The sequence below is a fragment of the Microtus oregoni genome, unplaced genomic scaffold, assembly GCF_018167655.1.
Source record: "Microtus oregoni isolate MIOR12 unplaced genomic scaffold, Mior012 000025F_ref0000491, whole genome shotgun sequence".
In the NCBI taxonomy this organism is placed as follows: domain Eukaryota; kingdom Metazoa; phylum Chordata; class Mammalia; order Rodentia; family Cricetidae; genus Microtus; species Microtus oregoni.
This window is the reverse complement of record NW_024543084.1, coordinates 8676753-8695966: the sequence shown is the minus strand read 5'-3', so window position 1 is coordinate 8695966 and position 19214 is coordinate 8676753.

Genomic DNA, 19214 nt, shown 5'->3' with positions numbered 1-19214 from the left:
GCAGGAGGCAAAGGCCACACCTGGGGGTGAACCCAGCCCTTCCTCTCCCATGAAGGTGAATGGGTCCCCAGATGGGCCCCTACCTAGGTGGGCTCCAGCCTGGTCTGAGGAAGGGCATCCGAGATGCTTGCCCAGTGCAGAGCCTGGGAGAAAAGTCCTGTTGACATCCGCAGCAGGCGGCAGACAAAGGGGCCCTGTGTGAGCTCAGTGTGGGAACGCAAGGCCGCCACCACAGGGGCTGTGAAATCAGCGGCAGCCCTGGTGAGAGCTGGACGGCTCAGCTAGTTCTGGCAGAATAGCGCGGCTGCGGTGGCGGTGGCGGTCCTATCACGATAGAAGCTTATCCTGAGGAACCCCTTCCCCGTGTCTGACTCGAAGGGCAGACAGATGTGCTTGGTCTGCTACCTCTGTGCAGCTTCATGAGGGACTTAGGTGATGGCTACAGAATCCCCTCCTGGCTCATGCTCCCTCACCATTGCTGTGCCCTGGCCCACACCCATGTCTTCCTGTCGCTGCCTCATAGGAGGATGGGCTTGGGGGAAGCCTGTGGGGCCCTTGGTTTCTAGTAAGCGCCGCCCAAGTGTTTGCTGGAGGACACTTCCAAAAGGTGGACATTTGTTCCACGTTATTGATGGGAGGGAGGGGATTCACAAAGAGTCTGAGGGGACCCAGTATTGAGCTCCAGTGTTTGTGATGCTTGCTTGGGATTTAAGGAGACCTCATTCTGGCCATGATGCTGGACCCTGACCCTTCTTCCCTGCATGATCCTAAGAATGTTGGTCCAGGAACATCCTCATCACCCTCTGCTCACTCCTAGAAGGCAAGAGTGGGCAGGGCACCCTTTTCCCTCCAGATGCCCCTCTAGGGTTCTTCCTTCGATGGGTGCTTAGCAATTGGCAGCTGTGAAGGCAAGTGCTGTGAAGGGGATACCACATTCTGGAACCCCTGCTGGGAAAATCTGGGTGGGGTAGTCCAGGCAATCTGAGAGGCCATAAGAGGACAGCACAGACGGGGCAGCTGGCCAAAGCTGGGCCAGGCCTGCAGCCACCTTAAAGGCACTGAGCAGGGGAGGGAGGCCAGTGGGCAGTGGGGGGCGGGGCTTCCAGCTAATTCATTAAAATGTGTTGGGGAGCGTGGGAAAGAGGAGAGTGTTTCTTCCCAGCAGCCCAGACACCTGGTAGAAGAGAGAGGATCGGAATCAAATAACAAACACTCAGCTCCAGCCAGCCGGCAGAGCAGAGGAAGGAGGCCGGGCAGGAACTGCAGCAGACAATCGCTGTGACCAGGGCTCCTGCCCAGGCCACTCAGCATGGTAGGCCAACACTGGGCATCCTAGCTGGCCTGTCAGCACTGTGACTGTCCCCCAGTCCTTGAGGCAATCTGTCCCTGCAGCTGAAGAAGGGACATTGCAACTAGCCCCCTATGGTTGGAGCTTGCTTCCAGTGCCTGAACCTGCATGGAACAAACAGTCTCCTACCCTTTGCCATGGCTAGGGTGGAGGTGCTTCACAACAAGTAAGCCTTGTGGTTAGAGGCAAGAGCAAGTGAAACCCGTGGGGCAGTAATCCTGAGGATGGGCTGAGGGCAGGACCTGGCTTGACCTGATCAAAGCAGATGGTGCTGTCTTTTTCTCCTCCCCTGTCACCTTTGGTCCCGCAGCTGCCCAGGACCCAGATGGGCTGGGAAGCAATCAAGTATCCCTCGGTGCTCACTTGTCATCCCAGAGTGGGGAAGAGTGCAGTCAGGAACTCTTCCCAGGACAGGACAGAGAGCCAGCACTCTCACTTCTAGAGCTAGCACGCCCTTGATACTGTCTGATGCTCAGCCCAGACTCTAGCAGGTTGAGTGGAGGGTCTGGACTGGAGGTGGCCCAGAGGGACATGAGGAATTGCTGCAGTCCCTACCCAGCTCTCCTCATTTATGAAATGTCAGCTAGGTTTCTGGGGGCTGAATGGTTTCTGGGACAGCGGCATGCCCTAGTCCCCAGGTGAGCTGGTCCGAGGAGGGTGAGCAGACATGATTCTCACACCACACACCTCGGTCTGGTCTGTAGTTATTCCCTGTACTAGGCAGAAATAGCACTCGGGACCTTGTTGCCTGGAGGCATCTGCTAGGTTCTTCAGCCAAATCTGAGCTGGTTTCCGCTTGAGGCAGGAAGCAAAAAAGGAAAGGGATGTGAGCAAGGGGGTGGAGGTGGCACATTCTTGGGGAGTGAGAAAGGAGGAGGCAGGCTACCATAACACCAAGTGTGTTGGTTGCAAGCAGGCTGTATGTAGGAGCCTCCACCCTGGTTTTTCTTTTCTTGCTTCCCTTCCTCCCTTCCTTTAGTTCCCGTTTGCCCTCCCACCTCTGGGATCCCTGGCATCAGCATCCTCAGCCCCTCCAGGGTGGGTAGCCGTTGTTGTGTGGACCTCAGCTCCCTCAGAGAGCAGAGAAAGCAGCATCTACTTTTGGGCAGTTGTGACCAGGCTTGGGTCCATGAGATGGGCGAGAGTCCTACCGCATTAGGAGGTAGCCAGATGCCTCCAGCCTCCCACTGGGTCACAGTGGCTGCCTTTCTCTCTCCCTGGAGAGCCACCCTTGCCTGACTCAGAGTGACAGAGACCTTGTGGGTCGCACCTCGACCTTGGGTCTAAGAACCCTGGCCATCTAGAAACCCAACTGTCTTCGGTGTCTCTGGCATCTAGAAGGCATATATGGAGGGGCTCGGGACAGGCAGAGGGGAAAGATTAAGCAGACATCCAAGGCTCCAGCCTGAACTACATAGATCGAACGTTTTTCAGGTTTATTGTTTGGCTGTTTCTGGCTGCCTTGCCCTACTGGTTGGGCTGAGGGCTTGGCTTGGCCCACAGGGGCTGGGGGTGGGGAGCAGGGTGGGATGACTGTCTAGGACCTCATGGAAGTGTGTGAAGATGTGGCCCAGGTGGGAGCCATCGCAGAAGATCTTGCCACATTGCTTCAAACAGTAGAAAATTCTGCAGCCAAGGCTTCCTTAGCATGCCACACAGGACCCCCACAGCTGCAGCCCAGTGTATTGCTCAGTGTGGCAGGAGTGTTGGTCTGTACCTCTGCCTCCATCCAGCTTCAAGAGGGATCATAGATTCAATCCCTTTTCCTCCTCCCTGTTCCCCTCCTCCGCCTCTGGGACCAGGCCTAGGCGGATGGACAGTGCCTGATTTCTCAGCGACTCAGGACATCCACTGCCTGTGCCCAAGGTCTGGCTCCAGCAGCCCCTGTTTCTGCCCACTCTAGTCCCATACTTCCTCTTAAATAGGGACCCTTGGCTCTGCGTTCTCAGTGCCCTTTGACCACTTTCTTAGAGCTTCTAGGCCGTCCTCTTCCAGGACCAAGACACTCCTGTCTTGGGGCGGATCACGACACTAGGGCCCTATGGAGAGCTGGCTGTGTCCTTGGTGGGCAGTCGTGGAACTCACTTGGTTCCCTTGAGTCTTTGCTCCTGATGGCTTTGTGATGACCTGTTAATAAGAGATGATAGGGCATGATGGAACTGTCCTAAGTGTCACAGAGCCACCTGTGCCCACAAGGCCACTGTGAGCTGCAGCTCTGTTCCAGTGCCTGGCTTGTCTCCCACCCCCACCCCGGCACAATGGAGAGGTCAAAGAGCAGAGGCTGAGAAGTCTTGGTGCTTCTGGGTTCCTCCCTCGGGAACTCAAACTTAGGGACGTTCTTAGGGCTCAAAGGTCCCTGGGAAACAAGTCCTGGGCATGAGATCTGGTGATTAGGGATCCAGGGGCCTGAGAACCAGTGGGTGGGGGTGGGGCGGACCTTTTGTAGTGATGAAGAGATAAGCCCACTGCCAAAGAGCCCATTTCGAAATCAGCCAGTACCAGGGCGGGGCCCCCGGGGCCTCAGAAAACGTTGGGGATGGTTTCTGCTGGCCCGCTGTGAACAGAAGGCACGGGGGCCAATGACCAGCCGAGGAAACTCCTGCGGGACTGGGAGCAGCTAAAGGGAGTCTGGGAGCCGATGGGAAGGGCAGCCTCCCTCCGTTGGACCCCTTAATTTCTTTGTCAAACATTTATTTACAGACGGTCCAGATTGACCATAGGTAGGACATGGATGGGTGGAGGAGGGACTTCTTCCTAGAAGTCTAGGAGGTCATGACCTCTCTCTGGTCTTTCTGCCTCCATCCAGCCTGTTGAGCCCCACTTTTACTCCAGCCCTCTGGGGCACCAGCTAATCTGTGTAGTTGGAGTCTCATAAGGAAATGGATGAGGTTTCCGGGTGAGGCCATCTACCCAGGGGCAGCTCAGGAGGACTGCAGCCATTGAACCCTAAGAGGGGAAAACTTCACTCCACCTACCTCCGGGGGCATTAAGGCTGACTTGTGGAGAACGGAGAGCTAACCTAGACAAACTCAACCTGTCCACTGTAGGTGGGACAGACCCTGTGCCCTAAATTTACAGGGAAAGTGACTGGACTGTGTGCCAAGCAACCAGCAGACTGCCAGCCCACAGAGATGGAGGGAATGGTCGGTGTGACCCCAGAGGGGTGCTGAGTGTCTCTGCTTCCTGGTCTGCAGGTTCAACTGCATGGGGAACAGGCTACTAGGCCTCAAGCCTTGCCTTCTGCACCTTCTGTGTGCCATCACCCGGGAAGCTCAGGGTTAGAGGGGGCCCTAGACACTTCCCCAATCCCCTTGAGATTCACCCTAGACCTGCCCCCTCCATCTGCTTCGGAGATCCCCTCACCTGTTCTGCTGAGGTTCTCCTGCTGACCACTGGGCTGTATCTGTTGCTTCCCCAGCTCTTCAGAGATCTTAAGGTCACGTACAGGCCTGGGGTACCAAAAGGGGTGTTGAGTCAGGACTTCCTTGGTATACCCCAGCCCAAGCCCATGGAGTCGTGGGTTTTCTCTAGTCTATGTACTGTCCGGCCCTCAGGAACCCTCCTTGACTTCTGGCCTCTCCTGGGCCATGAGTTGCCTTGTTCATTTCCCAAGGCCTTGTAAACTCTGCTTGGCTCCCCTCTAGACCCAGACCCTTTAGGGAGGAGCCAGGCTCAGGTGTGAGATGAAGGGTCACTGTGACCAGCTGTAGGCTTCCTTGGATCCTCTAGCCTATCTGGGTCTCCATTTTATAACAACATCTGGGATAGTTGCCAAAGCCACAGCATCTGGTGTGGCCCCGAAGCCCATAGTAGGTCAGGAACAAACTCCACTTTGGACTTTCTGGAGTCCTTATTCCTGGACATGCAATGGACTCGTAGGGCATCTGAGTGGTCTGTGAGCGTGAGGGTCCAGGTAGGTCCTGTTAACCTGCGTGCCGCCATTGACCAGGACGAAGAAGTTAGGACTTAATCTCAAGTAACCTGGTCATGACTTCCAGCTGGTGGCTACCTGCACAAATAAAGGAGTTTGGATGTCAGGATAAGCTGGGGTGGGAGTCCTGGGCAGACATGGATGTGCACATGGAAGTCTGCACCTCTGGGTGTCCGAGCCACTGAAAGGAGGTAGGGTCTCCGAGCCACCAAGAAGGTCAGGAGGGAGAAGGTGACTGAGAGCTTGCTCTCCGGTGATCGTGCTGGGCCCCCTCCCCACTTGGGGGCTTTGGGTGAGCCAGGCAGGTGCCCTGGAATAACACAGTTGGAGCTTCAGGGTGTGCCACGTTGGGCGGCACCTGCCTCACCCACACATCCTTTTCCCACGGGCCTTTCGACACCACAAGGTTGCATTACCTGTGGCTTCGCTGCCACTTCAGCTCTGCAGCCCCCGCTGGCCAGGGGCCTGGGCTGGGGCTGGAAAGGAGCTAGGACCTGCCCTTCCTTTGCTCCAGCTCCCCTCTTTCCCACTGTGATGTCCCCTTCCTCATAGAGGGGTACCCCCTGTGTTTCCAGTCCCATCACCCAGCCTGATTTTGGGGATGGCTCTGAGTGCAGGGACTTCCTTGGGGCAGGTGTGCAAGCAGAGAACCGTGCATTTGCCTGAGGCCACCGCCTGGTCTAGCTGGGGAAGGGTGGAGGCACTTGAGTCTCTACCAGGTGCCCAAGGCTACCGCCATAGTGGTCCTGGTCCTGCTCCTCCCCCCGCCCCCGCCCCTCCTTTTGTAGGTGGGGCAACAGAACAGCTCAGCAGGGCTAAGGGCTGCACGTCCTCATGTAGGGTTTCGAGCCCTCCTAGGATCTGGCCCGGTGTGCAGTCTGGGTGAGGCCGCTGCTCATGCTGAGTCACCACCATGCAAACGCCTGGTACTGTCCACAAGGACCTGGCCCCACCTTCGGGAACCATGGGTGCTGGTTTTCCCACGGTCCGTTGCCCGCTCTTGGGCCTTGCTGTCACCCTTGTGGGGCCCAGGGAACCCTGCCCCCGCCTGGGCTGGAAAAGCCAGTTCTGCACCGTTCACAGCACCCGCCCTCCACCTCCAGGCTTGTAGTCTTCGTCCGTCTGAGGGCCAGCCACTGGGGCCATCGTGGCCAAGTGCTCACCAGGACATTAGGAGAGTGACCGTATCTGAAGTATTTAGCCTAATGCTGAGTGATCCTGGCACCCAGGGGCTCGACTTCTCCCTTTGTGCAGAGAGGAGACTTGTAGCAGCTGACTCTCTCAAACTGTTCAAGGCCTTGGACAGGATCTTTATATCGCCTCTCCATTAGTGGGAGGCTGGGTGACTCCAGTTTCGGGGTGTCCCTGGATCTGGGGGTTGGGGGTGCGCTGAAGAAAGGCCAAGGTTCAAACCTAGATCAGCCCAGTTGTGTGCCTGGTTAGCAGGCCAGTCTGACTGCAGGGAAGAACACCTAGAGGGTGTGGGAGGTGGGGACAAGAGGAGCTGGGAAGTCCCTTGCTCGGTCCCAGGGGTCCCTGTGTGCCTGATTCTCGTGTTAGCTGTGAGGTACCAGCAGTGCATTCAGCCCTGACTCAGGGTACTTCTGCCCAGGAGTGCTGCTGGCAAGCCGTGAGCCCCACGGGCAATGCTGCCTTGTTGAACTAGCCACTAGCTGGAGCTGGTGGGCCTGCAGCCAAACATTCGTTTGACTCCGGTCTCGATAAACCTAGGCAGGAATAAGGGAAAGAGCTAATTTAGGTGTGTCCAAGATGGCAACCCAGAGAGGTGCACACCGACCCTCCTCCGGCCTCCAAGGTCCACAAAGAGAGGCCAAAGCACACAGGGCTACCCTGTAGCTCTGTCTGGGCCACCATCTGCCTGCTCCTCCAGCTAAAGCAGAGAGTTGTTGGGTGAGGGCCTGTTCCCAGGGGACTAGGGTCACTGTGTAAGTGGGCCCGCTGTTAGCCACTGTCATAAGGGTGACCATGGCTGAAGGAACCAGAGCTGATCAGCTGTCAGGGTCACAGCAGACGATGTCTTGCATGGCCCCCAGAACACAAATGGCTGGGTGTCCACTTGTCCTTGTGCCTACTTGGTATATAGGCTGTACGGGACCAGCCTTGACAAAAACACCTATTGCCAGGGTAGTGGGTGTGGGGATCAGAAATGTAAGCAAAGAATACGAAGATGCGTTTAAAAATAATAAAACAAGAATATAGAATAGTACTGGGAGGCAGTTTCCAGTGAATACTGAAATTGCCTGTGTTTAACTTTCCATATGCTTGTATACCCCAATACAAAAGGGGAAGAAGGCAAAGGACAGCTCGAATAGTTAATCGCTTTAATAATTTGAGACATCAAGTTATTGGCAATCTGTTGGTTAGGTAGTGAAGCCACCCTAGACCAAGTATCCTGAAGGCAGCCATTCCCTAGGTAACCTCATATTACAAAAGTAGGAGCAGAAGTATGTTTGCATATCCTGACCATCTGTCAGGATGGAATGGATCTCTTTGTCTGAGCCATCATAATGTCAAAGAACCAAGTAACCACGTCTTGAGTCAGGATGTGTGGCTACACTCGTTGTCAACAATCCTGAGCAACCTCCAAACTCTCTGACAATCGGACGAGGTGGAAATCGGCTCACATTTTTGGGTCCCCACAATGGGCCATAAGTTAGGCAGGGTTTGTATGCCTACAGGTGTGCTTGCCCTGTATCCCCCAAAAGTGGACAGATGGCACACGCGTAGGAAGTGCACTCAGGAAAAGGCCTTAGCCAGGGCAATGGGTACAGGAACAGAGCTGGAAAGGCGGCTTCAGTCTGGCCCTGCTCTTTTCCCCCAGAGTCTACCAGGCCTTCCCTAGGCCAAAGGCAGCAGAGTTCAGAGGTGCAGAGGCCATTGGCCTCTCCAACATCCTCCAGCCCCAGGCATTCCCGAGGGTCCACGCCTCCCTGTCATCAAGTCAGAGACTCAGGAAAGAGTGGGACATAAACCCTGGGTCCTTCCAGGATGGGATCCTGTAGAAGCCATGTGCCCTAAGGTGCAGGGTAGCAAGTGGTGGCCTGCCAGGCTGGGAGCCTTTGCTAATGGGAACGGATCCAGGCATCTGTGGGGGTAGGCAGAGGTGACCAGAGCTTGCCTCCCACAGGCAGGCCGCCCCGGCGATTCCCACAGCCTGTTCTCCCTGCCCAGCAGGTACCTGGCACAGCTAAGAGGTCCATGCCCCACCTCCTAGCTGGGGACAAGAGGGATGACCTGATGGCCTGTAAGAGCTTTTTCTTCATGTTTATGTATTGACCCATCAAGGAGATAGGGCGAGGGACCCAGAAATTGGGGAACTTCTTGGGATCTCCTGTCTCTCAACAAGGGGACAGGTGTGCGCAAACTCGGCCAGATCTGTTGCCAACGCCTCCCCAGTCAACCAATAAAATTTCTGGGGCTCTAACTAAGGCCTGCCTTCTATGCCCTTTGTCCATCTGGCTTCACAAAGGGGCTGGGGGAGGTCATTCTGAGGGATACCCTGGCCTGGGCATCCCCGTTCCACAGGCAGGCCCAGACAGAGCCTTGGCCTAGTGGTGCTCTCTCTCCCAACCCCCAGCCAAGAGATACTTGGAACTCAGACACTGGGAACATACTCCAAAGTAACAGGCCATTTCTGCTCATTTCCCACAAACTGAAAAAAGCAACGCATAAAAGAGCAGAGAGGAAGTGAACACATCACACCCCGCTGTCTGGCAGGAAGTCAATCACACATGCAATACCTGGACACACCCACCCTGGCAAGAGATCCCGCTCCTGGGTGAGGGGCACCTCTGCCTTGCTGTCCTCAAGCACTTGCTGCCCCTCAGGTCCCTTCAGCTCCAGGGGCTTTTATTGTAGCTTGCTTGTCCTTCTGACGTGTTTTGAGGGACTTTTTGGACAAATGGCCCAACACCTTGCTAGACAGGGCGGGACAGGGACCAGGAAAAAGCAGTGAGGTGCTAGCCTGTCACGGCCTGGCTCTGCCTCACACCTCGCTTTCCCAGGATGTCCTGGGAACATCTTTTGGGGGCCCTGAACTAACTGCCCCAAATGTGTCCTTTGGGGGGGGGGTCCCCTGCTCTTTTAAAGAGAAATAAATTGCTTGGTGGAGCCACATTTGATAAACACACGAGGGCACAATAAAGGTCTCATTAGCCTGGTACTTTGATAGCACCGCTCTGACTTTCTTTTTTTCTTTTTTGGTTTTTTAAGACAGGGTTTCTCTGTATAGCCCTGGCTGTCCTGGAACTCACGCTGTAGAACAGGCTGGCCTCGAACTCACAGAGATCTTCCTGCCTCTGCCTCCTGAGTGCTGGGATTAAAGGCGTGCGCCACCACTACCCAGTTGTGGCTCTGATCTTCTACTGGTGTCAGGCTAAGTGTTTAGGCAGAAGGGTCTGGGTCCAGGACCCTGGGGACATGGAGAGGAGGTTTACTTATATTTGTGAAAGTTTCGTTTAAAGTCAAATCATAATGTCTTACTGTCCTTATGTGGTGAGCTATGCCCTCTGCTGGGGGTGGGGGCTTGCACTGTTACCGCATGAATATGTTTGGAGCGGGTGAGGATGGCAGGCCTTGGCAGGGGCTTTGCCCTCTGGCCCCTGCCCCGCCCCCTTGCTAAGGAAGGGCAGTTCCCACGGGTATGGCCCCTCCCCCACCTACCCGCTGCCCAGTTCTTTTGTGCACCCGGGACAATGTCTCCACAGACAAGTGGGGGATGGGCGTTGGGGATGCGCCTGGGGACTGTCTTCCTGGTGAGGGTCCCCTCAGGGATCAGGGACAGCTGGGTTCAATCTGTACTCTGGTGCTGTCAGGAAGGGATCGGCGGGAGTATCTCTCAGGAAGGCGGGGTGGATGGGGTGAAGGGGTAAGGATGCTTCAGAATCTCAAAAGCACCCAGTGGTCCAAGGTTGCTCTTCCCCTTCCTCTTGACGCTCAGATGGGAACCGGGGCCTCCAGCATGTGCTAAGCAAGCACTTGACTTCCAACAACACACTCAGTTTGAGCATGTCTGGAAGCGTGCGTGACTGCGGGTGTCTGTTGTCCAGCATCCTACACCCGGAGAGGCCAGCGTCGTAGCTGGACCTCCTGCCTTGACCCTGCACCTGCTGACAGAATTAAAGTTGGCTACAGGCAGGGGTCTCACTGGGCCCCGGTCCTGCTAACCTCACCAGCAAGTCGCCACCTGGGGCCACAGCCAGGCGGGACCCTTTCCTCAGTCTTCTCTGGGTTCTTAGGCCTAAGCCCTGGGAGTCAGGTTCCCATGGAGTCACTGCTGCCCAACAAGCTGTACCATTTGGCTGACAGGTTCCAAATCTGGTAGCCTGTCATTTAATATTGGTTAGTGTGTGAACCTACATTCAGTACACTTCATAGGGCCTTCGTCCCCTCCGTGGATCAAGTTGTAGGGTGGCTAGATGAGACCCCTGGTCTGGACAATGGGTCATATCCCACAGTGGTTCTCAGCTCCCTCCAAGAGCAGACCATTGTCCCTTAAACATGAATTCTAGTAAAGTGTGGAATACTTAAAAAACAAACAAACAAACAAAACAAAATCAAAAAAACAGGGTCTTAGGTAGCCCTGATTGGCCAGCCTTGGTATTTAGTTGAGGATAACCTTTCCGTCTCAGCTAGCATGTTGGGATTACAGGAATGCGCCACTGGGGGGTTGTGCAGTGCTGGGGATTGAACCCAGGGAGGCCTTCCAGCACGTTAGGAAAATACTCCGCCAACTAAGCTACCATCTCCAGCCCTGGGGGAAACTTTGTTTTCAGGAATTCTTATCTAGAAGAAATCTGCATTTGCTAAAACTGGCCTGGCTTCAAGAGCCGTATCCCAGTCAGTGGTCATCTCAAAGGTGGGGACTGGGCCTTTGAGGACTGTGGCTCTCCTGCCCGGGGCCACTCTTGTCAGAGAAATAAAACAGGGTCTGGGCCACACAGGACGTCTCCCCCGAGGGCTGGCAGGGGCTCCCCCCCTCTCCATCCAGCTCACAAACGAAATACCAACACCCCCCCCCCACCTTGAGGCCCCGCCCCAGTCCCTGGAGCGCCATTCTCTCTGGGCTCTGGCCTCCCACAGATCCTCCTCTCCTAACTCCCAAGATCCCAGGGTGCCCTTCTCGCTGGTACAAGGGCTGCTCTCCCCAGGCCCCGGGGTGCCCTTCTCCCCACAGGTCCCGACTCATTTCTCCCCGGTGTTCCCGGGCACCTCCTCCCCCTCCGCCCCCCAGTCACCGCACGGAGCAGGAGGTTCCCAGACGGGGGATGGGCAGCGGCCGTGAGAACGCGCCCGACCGGCCGGCGTGGGAAAGCGGGAGGAGGGGCGCAGGGCGGGCGGGGCGCGCCTGGGAACGGCCCCCGCCCCCGTCACCGCCTTTGAAAGGGCCACTCAGGGCGCCGGCGGGGATTCAAAAGCAAACGGCCGCCACCGCCTTCCCGCCCCAGTTGCACAGGGGTACCTACTGCGGGCTGCAGTGCCTTCCACGGGCTTGGGCATTGCCCACTATGGGTCAGGGGGTGACCCCACACCAGGGCACCACCCACAGCAGGTGGTAGACCATAATCCAAGCCTTGCCCGGTAATAATGTGGGCTGGGGGGTCTCAGGACTTGGGAGTCAGGACCAGGCAGAGATCTACCCATCCCACATGAATGGGCGAGGATTGTGAAGGGGCTCGTGGTGTCAAAGTGGCACAAGCAGGGAGGGCACTGATTCACAGGGGGGCAGAACGACTGCAACCAGTTGGACCACTCCAGGAACCCCCACTGCCCTAGCTGAGCAGGTGTGAGACATAGTGTGGAGATCTTCAGAGAGGGGGACATCTGACCAACCTGTATCCTGAGGTCCTAGAGGGGCTCCCCTGTTCTCCCTAAAGTGGTCCTTGACTTTTCCTGGACAGAACTGGCGTGGGAAGGTTGGTGAGACCCCAGATACACCTGCCAGTAAGCTGTGCTTCCTCAGGGTTGATTCTGGGTCCTGTCAGAATGTGCCCCAGCTCTCCCCAAACCCATTTCTGAATTGCCTGTGGCTTTTCTTCCTATCTCTACCTACCTCACCCCTTTCTTTGCAACCTCAAGGGGTTCTTCCTTCATTTATCAGCAAAAATGGAAGACCAGGTCCACTGTCGTGGTGTCAAAGTGGCATAAGCAGGGGGGCAGAACTCAGCCGCCCTGTGAAGGGCAATGAGCCTTATGCGGTGGACAAGTTCTCTGAGCCTTGGATTTGGGGATCTCAGCAGTTTGGCCACAGTGGGCATGAGGGAAAGGCTCATGTCACCCATGAGGAGGACAGGTCCTCTTGGTCAAGGATTCTGAGAGGCCCCAGGCTCCTTCTTGCCCGGTGTCCGGATTCCTGCCTGAGCGCGGCCTTTAAAAGCCGGTTTTTGACTTGTCTGGCCAATGGTAGCTATTTGGGCACTGATAAGGTCTTCTGCTTGCTACCTACCAAATTTTTCATTTTTTTATTTTTAATTTTATGTGTATGTGTGTTTTGTCTGCAGTGTATATATATGTGCCTGGTGCCCATAGAGGCCAGAAGAAGGCATCAGGTTCCTTGGATTGGAGCCACCATGTGGGTGCTAGGAATGGAACCTGGGTCCTCTGGAAGAACAGCAGTGCTCTTAACCACTGAGCCATCCCTCCTGCCCTGCCACTGAATCTTTCTTTGTGTGTCTGTGTGTGTGTGTAACACAGGATCTCTCTGTATAGCTCTGACTGTCCTGGAACTTGCTCTTTTCACCAGGCTGGTCTTGAACTCAGAGATCCGCCTGCCTCTGCCTCCTGAGTGCTGGGATTAAAGGTGTGTGCCGCTACTCTCGACTTGTTTTGAGACAGAGTCTCTCTCTACGTTGTCCTGGCTGTCCTGGAACTTACTATGTAGATCAGGCTGGCCTCGAACTCACAGAGATCTGCCTACTTCTGTCTCCCAACTGTCCACTTACAGGGAGTCTTTTTCTGTCCCACCAACCAGCTACTGAATCACGACACGGAGACTTATGACTAATTATGAAAGCTCAGTCCATAGCTTAGACTTGTTCTAACTAGCTCTTAGAACTTAAATGAAGTTAATTGAATTAATTTCTATTAATCCATGTGCTACCATGTGACTTGTGACTGTCACCTCTCCTTCTGCATATGTCCCTCTCTTGGCTTCCCCCTGGAGTCCTCTCCCTACTTCTTCCCAGTGTCCTTTGTGCCCCCAAAATCCTGCTTCGCTATTGGCTATTCAGCTTTTTAGTAAACCATTCTGAGCAACACATTGACACAGTGTACTAAAAGATAATTCCATAGCATCAACGGAATCTTAACTCAGCCTGAGAATGGTTTTCAGCTATGTGTAATGGTTCTACTTGGCCATGGGCTAGTCGGGGGAGAAGTCACTCTGGTCTGAGCCAGTGTTTACTCAGAAAGAAGCCGCCTACTTCTGATATTTTTCTGCCTGGGAACTGCTCATGGCGTTGCAGGGGCAGGGCTAAGATGCAGAAAGATCGTCCCACATTGTGAAGGCTGAGGTTTGGGGTGGTGGAGGGCAGGAACACTTGCTTTGGTGTAAAGGGAGAGGGACAGTGGGCCCAACAGTACCAAGAGCCTTCCTGAAATGGCTGGGGTCTGCTCTGAGCTACCAGAAGCCAGGTCTTTGCATGGTAGAGTTCAGGTCCAGTCTCTTGGGGGGCTACCTGGTGAGAATTTTGGCTATTTTCTTGAGGATTTTTTAAAAAATGTGCATTAGCCGGGAGGTGGTGGCGCACGCCTTTAATCCCAGCACTTGGGAGGCAGAGGCAGGTGGATCTCTGGGAGTTCGAGGCCAGCCTGGTCTACAAGAACTAGTTCTGGGATAGGCACCAAAGCTACAGAGAAACCCTGTCTCGAAAAAACCAAATAAAAATAAAAAAATAAAAAATGTGCATTGGTGTTTTGCCATGGGTGTCAGTCCCTTGGAACTGGAATTACAGACCGTTGTGAGCTATCATGTGGGTGCTGGGAATTGAACCCATGTCCTCTGGAAGAGCAGTCAGTGCTCTTAACTGCTGAGTCATCTCCCCAGGTCCAGAATTTCCTCTTCTCTCCTCTCCTCTCTTCTCTTCTCTTCTCTTCTCTTCTCTTCTCTCTCTCTTTCTTTCCTTCCTTCTCTTTCTCTCTGCCCACCCTCCCTCCTCCTCCTCTCTCTCTCTCTCTCTTTCTTTCAAGACATGGCTTCTCTGTCTGTCCTGGAACTCACTCTGTAGACCAGGCTGGCCTTAAACTCAGAGATCTGCCTTTCTCTGCCTCCTGAGTGCTGGGATCAAAGATGCGCACCACCACCGCCTCCCAGCCTGATTCAGGGCTTTTCCAGAAGTGCTGAAGCCTTTGCTCCATTTGGACTCAGAGCCTGGAGGGCCAGGCCAGAAATTAACACTGGTGAAGCCCTGTCTTATCCTCCGTAGGATCCTGCACCTTAGCCTCCCTGAGGCTGTTTCCTGCCCCACAGCCACCTCAGGGACTGCATTAGCTTGGGGGTTGGCGAGGCTTTTAACTTGACTCTGCTTCCTGTGCATTCCAGGAGATCTGTTAGGACAGGAGCAGTCAATAGGGACCTAAGGTTCTCCACAGGGTAGAGCTGGCAGGAGTTTGGGCCTGGGGACGGAGGCTGGGGCATATTCCCTCTGGTACCCTCTATTGAGGATGCCCCTCTTTTTTTTTTTTAAGATTACTTATTTATTATGTGTATTATATGTATATACATGTATTTGCATGTATGCCTGCAGGCCAGAAGAGGGCGCCAGATCTCATTACAGATGGTTGTGAGCCACCATGTGGTTGCTGGGAATTGAACTCAGGACCTCTCTGGAAGAGCAGCCAGTGCTCTTAACCTCTGAGCCATCTCTCCAGCACAAGGATGCCCTCTTGTTTAAAGTGCCTGGACTTGGACCCTTGGAGCCTGTTTCCCTGACTGTGGCTCCTTTCCGCGGTGGGGAAAGCCCTCCGCTGGCTCTGCCTGAAAGCTCCCAGAGGTGGGGGTTCACTGGCCTCTTGGGACACACGTTTCCGATGGCTTGACGTCACTCTTTCAAAATATACCCTCGCAGGGGCCACAGTCCATTCCCTAACCATGGGTCGGGACCAAAGGGACAGTAAAAATAGACATTGAACCCAGCTATCTCAGTGTTTCATGTTTAGGTTTTTTTTTTGTTTTTTTATTTTTTTTTAACCCAAATTTCTTTGATAAAATATTTTCTCATGGTGGACAGTACTGGGAATGTCCCTTGGATAGACATTCCCAATGGACAATCTCAGCCTCTACGCCCGCTCTCCCCAGAGTCCAGCTTCCAAGGCCATAACTTCCCTGGGAGACTCTCTGCCCCCTCTCCCCCCAGCTCCCCGGGACTCCAGGCTGGCGGTCCTCACTTTGTGGTCGATCCTCCTGTCCTACAGGACTGTCACATACAGACACTCCCAGAAGGCAGGCCCTGATGACAACAATGCCTGCAGACCCCAGCTCTGCCATCACTATTCACGTCCTCCTCGAGCCTCCTGCCCCAGCCACGACTTTGCTCTGGGAATATTGCTTGTCAAGAGGGTTTTCCCTCTGGGAACAGCACCAAAATAGCAGAAGAAAGAAAAAGAGAAGATTCAGTTGGTGGAAGCTCTCCAGGGAGGTGGCCAGCTCTCACCAATCCAAGGACTCTTAAGGCTGTGAGTCCGGGTCATGTGGGAAGGGTCCAAGATGGAAGGCATATACCTCCTGGAGCCAGGCTGAGGGTTCTAGGGGATCACCTTAGGCAAGACTTGTGTGTACTGTTCTCCATGGCTGAGACCTTGGGGGGGTCAAAGCAGGGGTCTGCACCCCTTTGGAAAAGGACAACCCCTATCCAGGTCTCTTGCTTCACCTTGAGATGCTTTCCCAGGGTCTTCACTGGCCTTAAGGACAAAGTCTCCCTTGGCCGCTGGGCAGGGTACTGGGGTAGCTGGTGCATGCGAGTGTATGGTGTCCATGGCATTCCAAGTTGCCTGCTCTGGGTCAAGCTCCTAGGCTGGTTGGGAGCTGAGGGGTTCCTAGAGAGGATGTGAATGTGGCCCAAGGCCTGTGCAGGGCTGGGAAGAATGCCCTGGGATACACACTCAACATAGCCTTGTGGCCTAGAGCCCTGCTCCTCCATGCCCTCAGAACCTCTGGGGATTCTAGACCCAGACATTGGCCTGCATACGGGACCTCTGACGGTAGCCGGTACATGAAACCATCTATAGCAGATGCACTTGGGCGAAGCAAGGGCTGCCTGTCCTCTCTGCCCAATATCTCCATGGCTGCTGCTCAGTCATTTTTTCTTACTCGCTGGACCCCTCACGTTGGCCCGTGAGTCCCTGGGTACACCAGTGAATGCTTTCAAAGGCTGTCTTCCACTAGCAAGGGTCCTGCCCTCAGACACAGTCGCTTGAGCCTATTATCCCTCTTCTAGCGTGGCCCCGTTGTGGACTCTGCTCCCTAAACGGGGGCAGCAGCTGCATGAGCTCCTATGGGATGCATGCATGAAGCTGGGGATGGTATCAGGGATGCGGCGGGTGAGAGCCCCAGCTGGGCATTCGGACAAGGACTAAGATAGCCTGGGAGCCTCTTCTCCTTGCTCTGCCTCTCTTGGAAGAATGGCCCCTCCAAGACCCCTGAGAGCTCCTCACCAACGTTCATGTCTGCAGCATCTGAAACCAAAGCCCACAGACTGCTCTCAACCCTGCTTGCTGCTCCATGTCTAGTCTCCATCTGGGACGGCCAGGAACTGCCCCTTCTGGCCGACATATTTGTTGGTCCCTGGTCTGGTTGGAGCATTGCCCCCAGAACCTGTCCTCAAGTTTAAATTTCCTTCTCTGCTCGTATTCTGGGCCTCTACACAATGTCCGTGCCTGTATGCAGAGGTACCTTCTTCAAGTCTGAAGATCTCTGGGCAGATCTAGACACCAAGTTGTTGCCTGCACGCGGCTCAGGATCGAGTAGGGGTTTCCTCCCAGCTACCCAACTTCCTGTTTTCTCAAGAAAAAGCAGCAGCCGAGGTTCTGAAAAGCTCATTAAAATGCCTCCCCAGGCGTCCCGGACATCCTGGGGTCTTTAAAACACTTGCCCGGCAGAGCTCAGACAAAGAGAGGCAGCGGACAGACGTGGTTCCTGTCGCCCCTGGAGCTCCACACTGAAGGAAAAGGCCGGGGGCACACTTCCTCACCGCACCAGAGTGCCACGGAGGAAGCCGCTGTCCCTGTGGGGTAGTGAAGCTCGCAAGTCAGACTGCAACCCTGTGTTTCAGAGGCAGGAGGCCCAGGAGCCAGCCCAAATAGTGCTTCTCTTTCCCAACCCTTTCAACATTGTAGGAGGAGGGCTGCCAAGTGCAGAAACACACAAACCAGGCTCCAGAAGGAGAGGAACCAGTTCTGGCTGGTCCCTCCCCAGCCAGGTGAGCTGGTCTGCCCAAGTCTGGGGAGGTGGGGCTGAGCTGCACCCTGCCCAGCCAGGGAGCTGGGTAAGGACTCTGGTAGTGGTCACCAGAGGGACAGAGAGCGCGCTGTGCCCATGGAAGGCTTCCAAACTCCTCACTGCTCCCAAGGGAGCATTCACATTCAAGAACCTAATTCCAGACCAGCAGGGATCCAGAAGATGTTCCCCGTGGTCCTCCTTCACAGGTGGGAAGAATGCTCCAAGATGCAAACTTCACACAGTGGGGTGTCCTGAGGTCCTCCAGGCCCTGAAAAGACTCTGACCCTGCAAGCCGGCTTCTCCACATTTTCTTGGTTCATCCCAGAAGCCCTTAAAGGGCCATAGTAAATACCCCAAACCAGCTGTCACTGGGGCCACAACCTTGATCACGTTGGCCTAGTTGGGATTCCGTACAAAAACTGGCCCAGGCTGCAGCGACTACCCTGTCTTGTGGAGGTGTCCAGATAGGGATGGAAGATGACCTGTGGCCACTGATCTTTCCCGACCTGCCAGGGTGCTTCCCACCTAGGGGGACCCACCTGGCTGCAGCTGCCGCCACCTGCACAAATGGCTTGTGCGTTGAAAGCCTGAACACGTCTTTGGCTTGCTGTTGGGCCTTGAGGGTGCAGTTTACAGAGGCAGCGACCAGCCCCAACTGGGGTGCAAACATGCAAATACAGGACCAGTGAGTTCTGGGGTACACGTATCCCAGAATCTTCCCTGGCTCCCTCTAAGTCTGCCAGGGATGGGCAATCCCTCACTCACAACAGTCCCACAGGAAGAGTGACTAAGGACTGGGGATAGGAGCATGCTGGCTGGGCTGAGGTCCCCTGGTAGATGGACTTAGACAGGAATAGGGCCCAGCTCTCCGCTGACCGTGTGGCATCCCTGATGTCAGAATGAACCTTCCCTCCCGTCAGGCCATCTGTGAAGCCACTGTGACCAGCAGGGTGAGAGGCTCCACTGCCCCTTCCCACCCACTCACGGCTGTCTCTCATGTCACCCGGTGTCATGCCTTGCTGCCGTCAGACCCTGCGTCCTGGGCCTACAGCCCACCATGTTTTACAGATACACTTAAGCACAATGTGAACATTTTATTTAGGTACAAAGAAAATTAAACTTTAAAAGCACCCTCTAAAATCCCGAAGAAAACAGTGAGAGAAATGGAGAGTACTCTGAGAGGTTAGAAACAATAAATTCTTCACTGAGGGAAGGAAGCTACAGATGAAAATATTTAAAATACCTTTGGGTGAGATGGCTCAGTGGGCAAAGGCATTGGCTGTCCAAGTATGGCTAATTGAATTTCTTCTCTGATACCCGGGTGGAAGGAGAGAACCAACTCCACAAAGTTGTCCTTTGATGTCTCACTGCGGCACAGGACTCTACATACATGCACTGTGTGTGCATGCATGCATGTGCGTGGGTGCGCTGCACACACACACACACACACACACACACTAATGATAAAACAATATCCACAA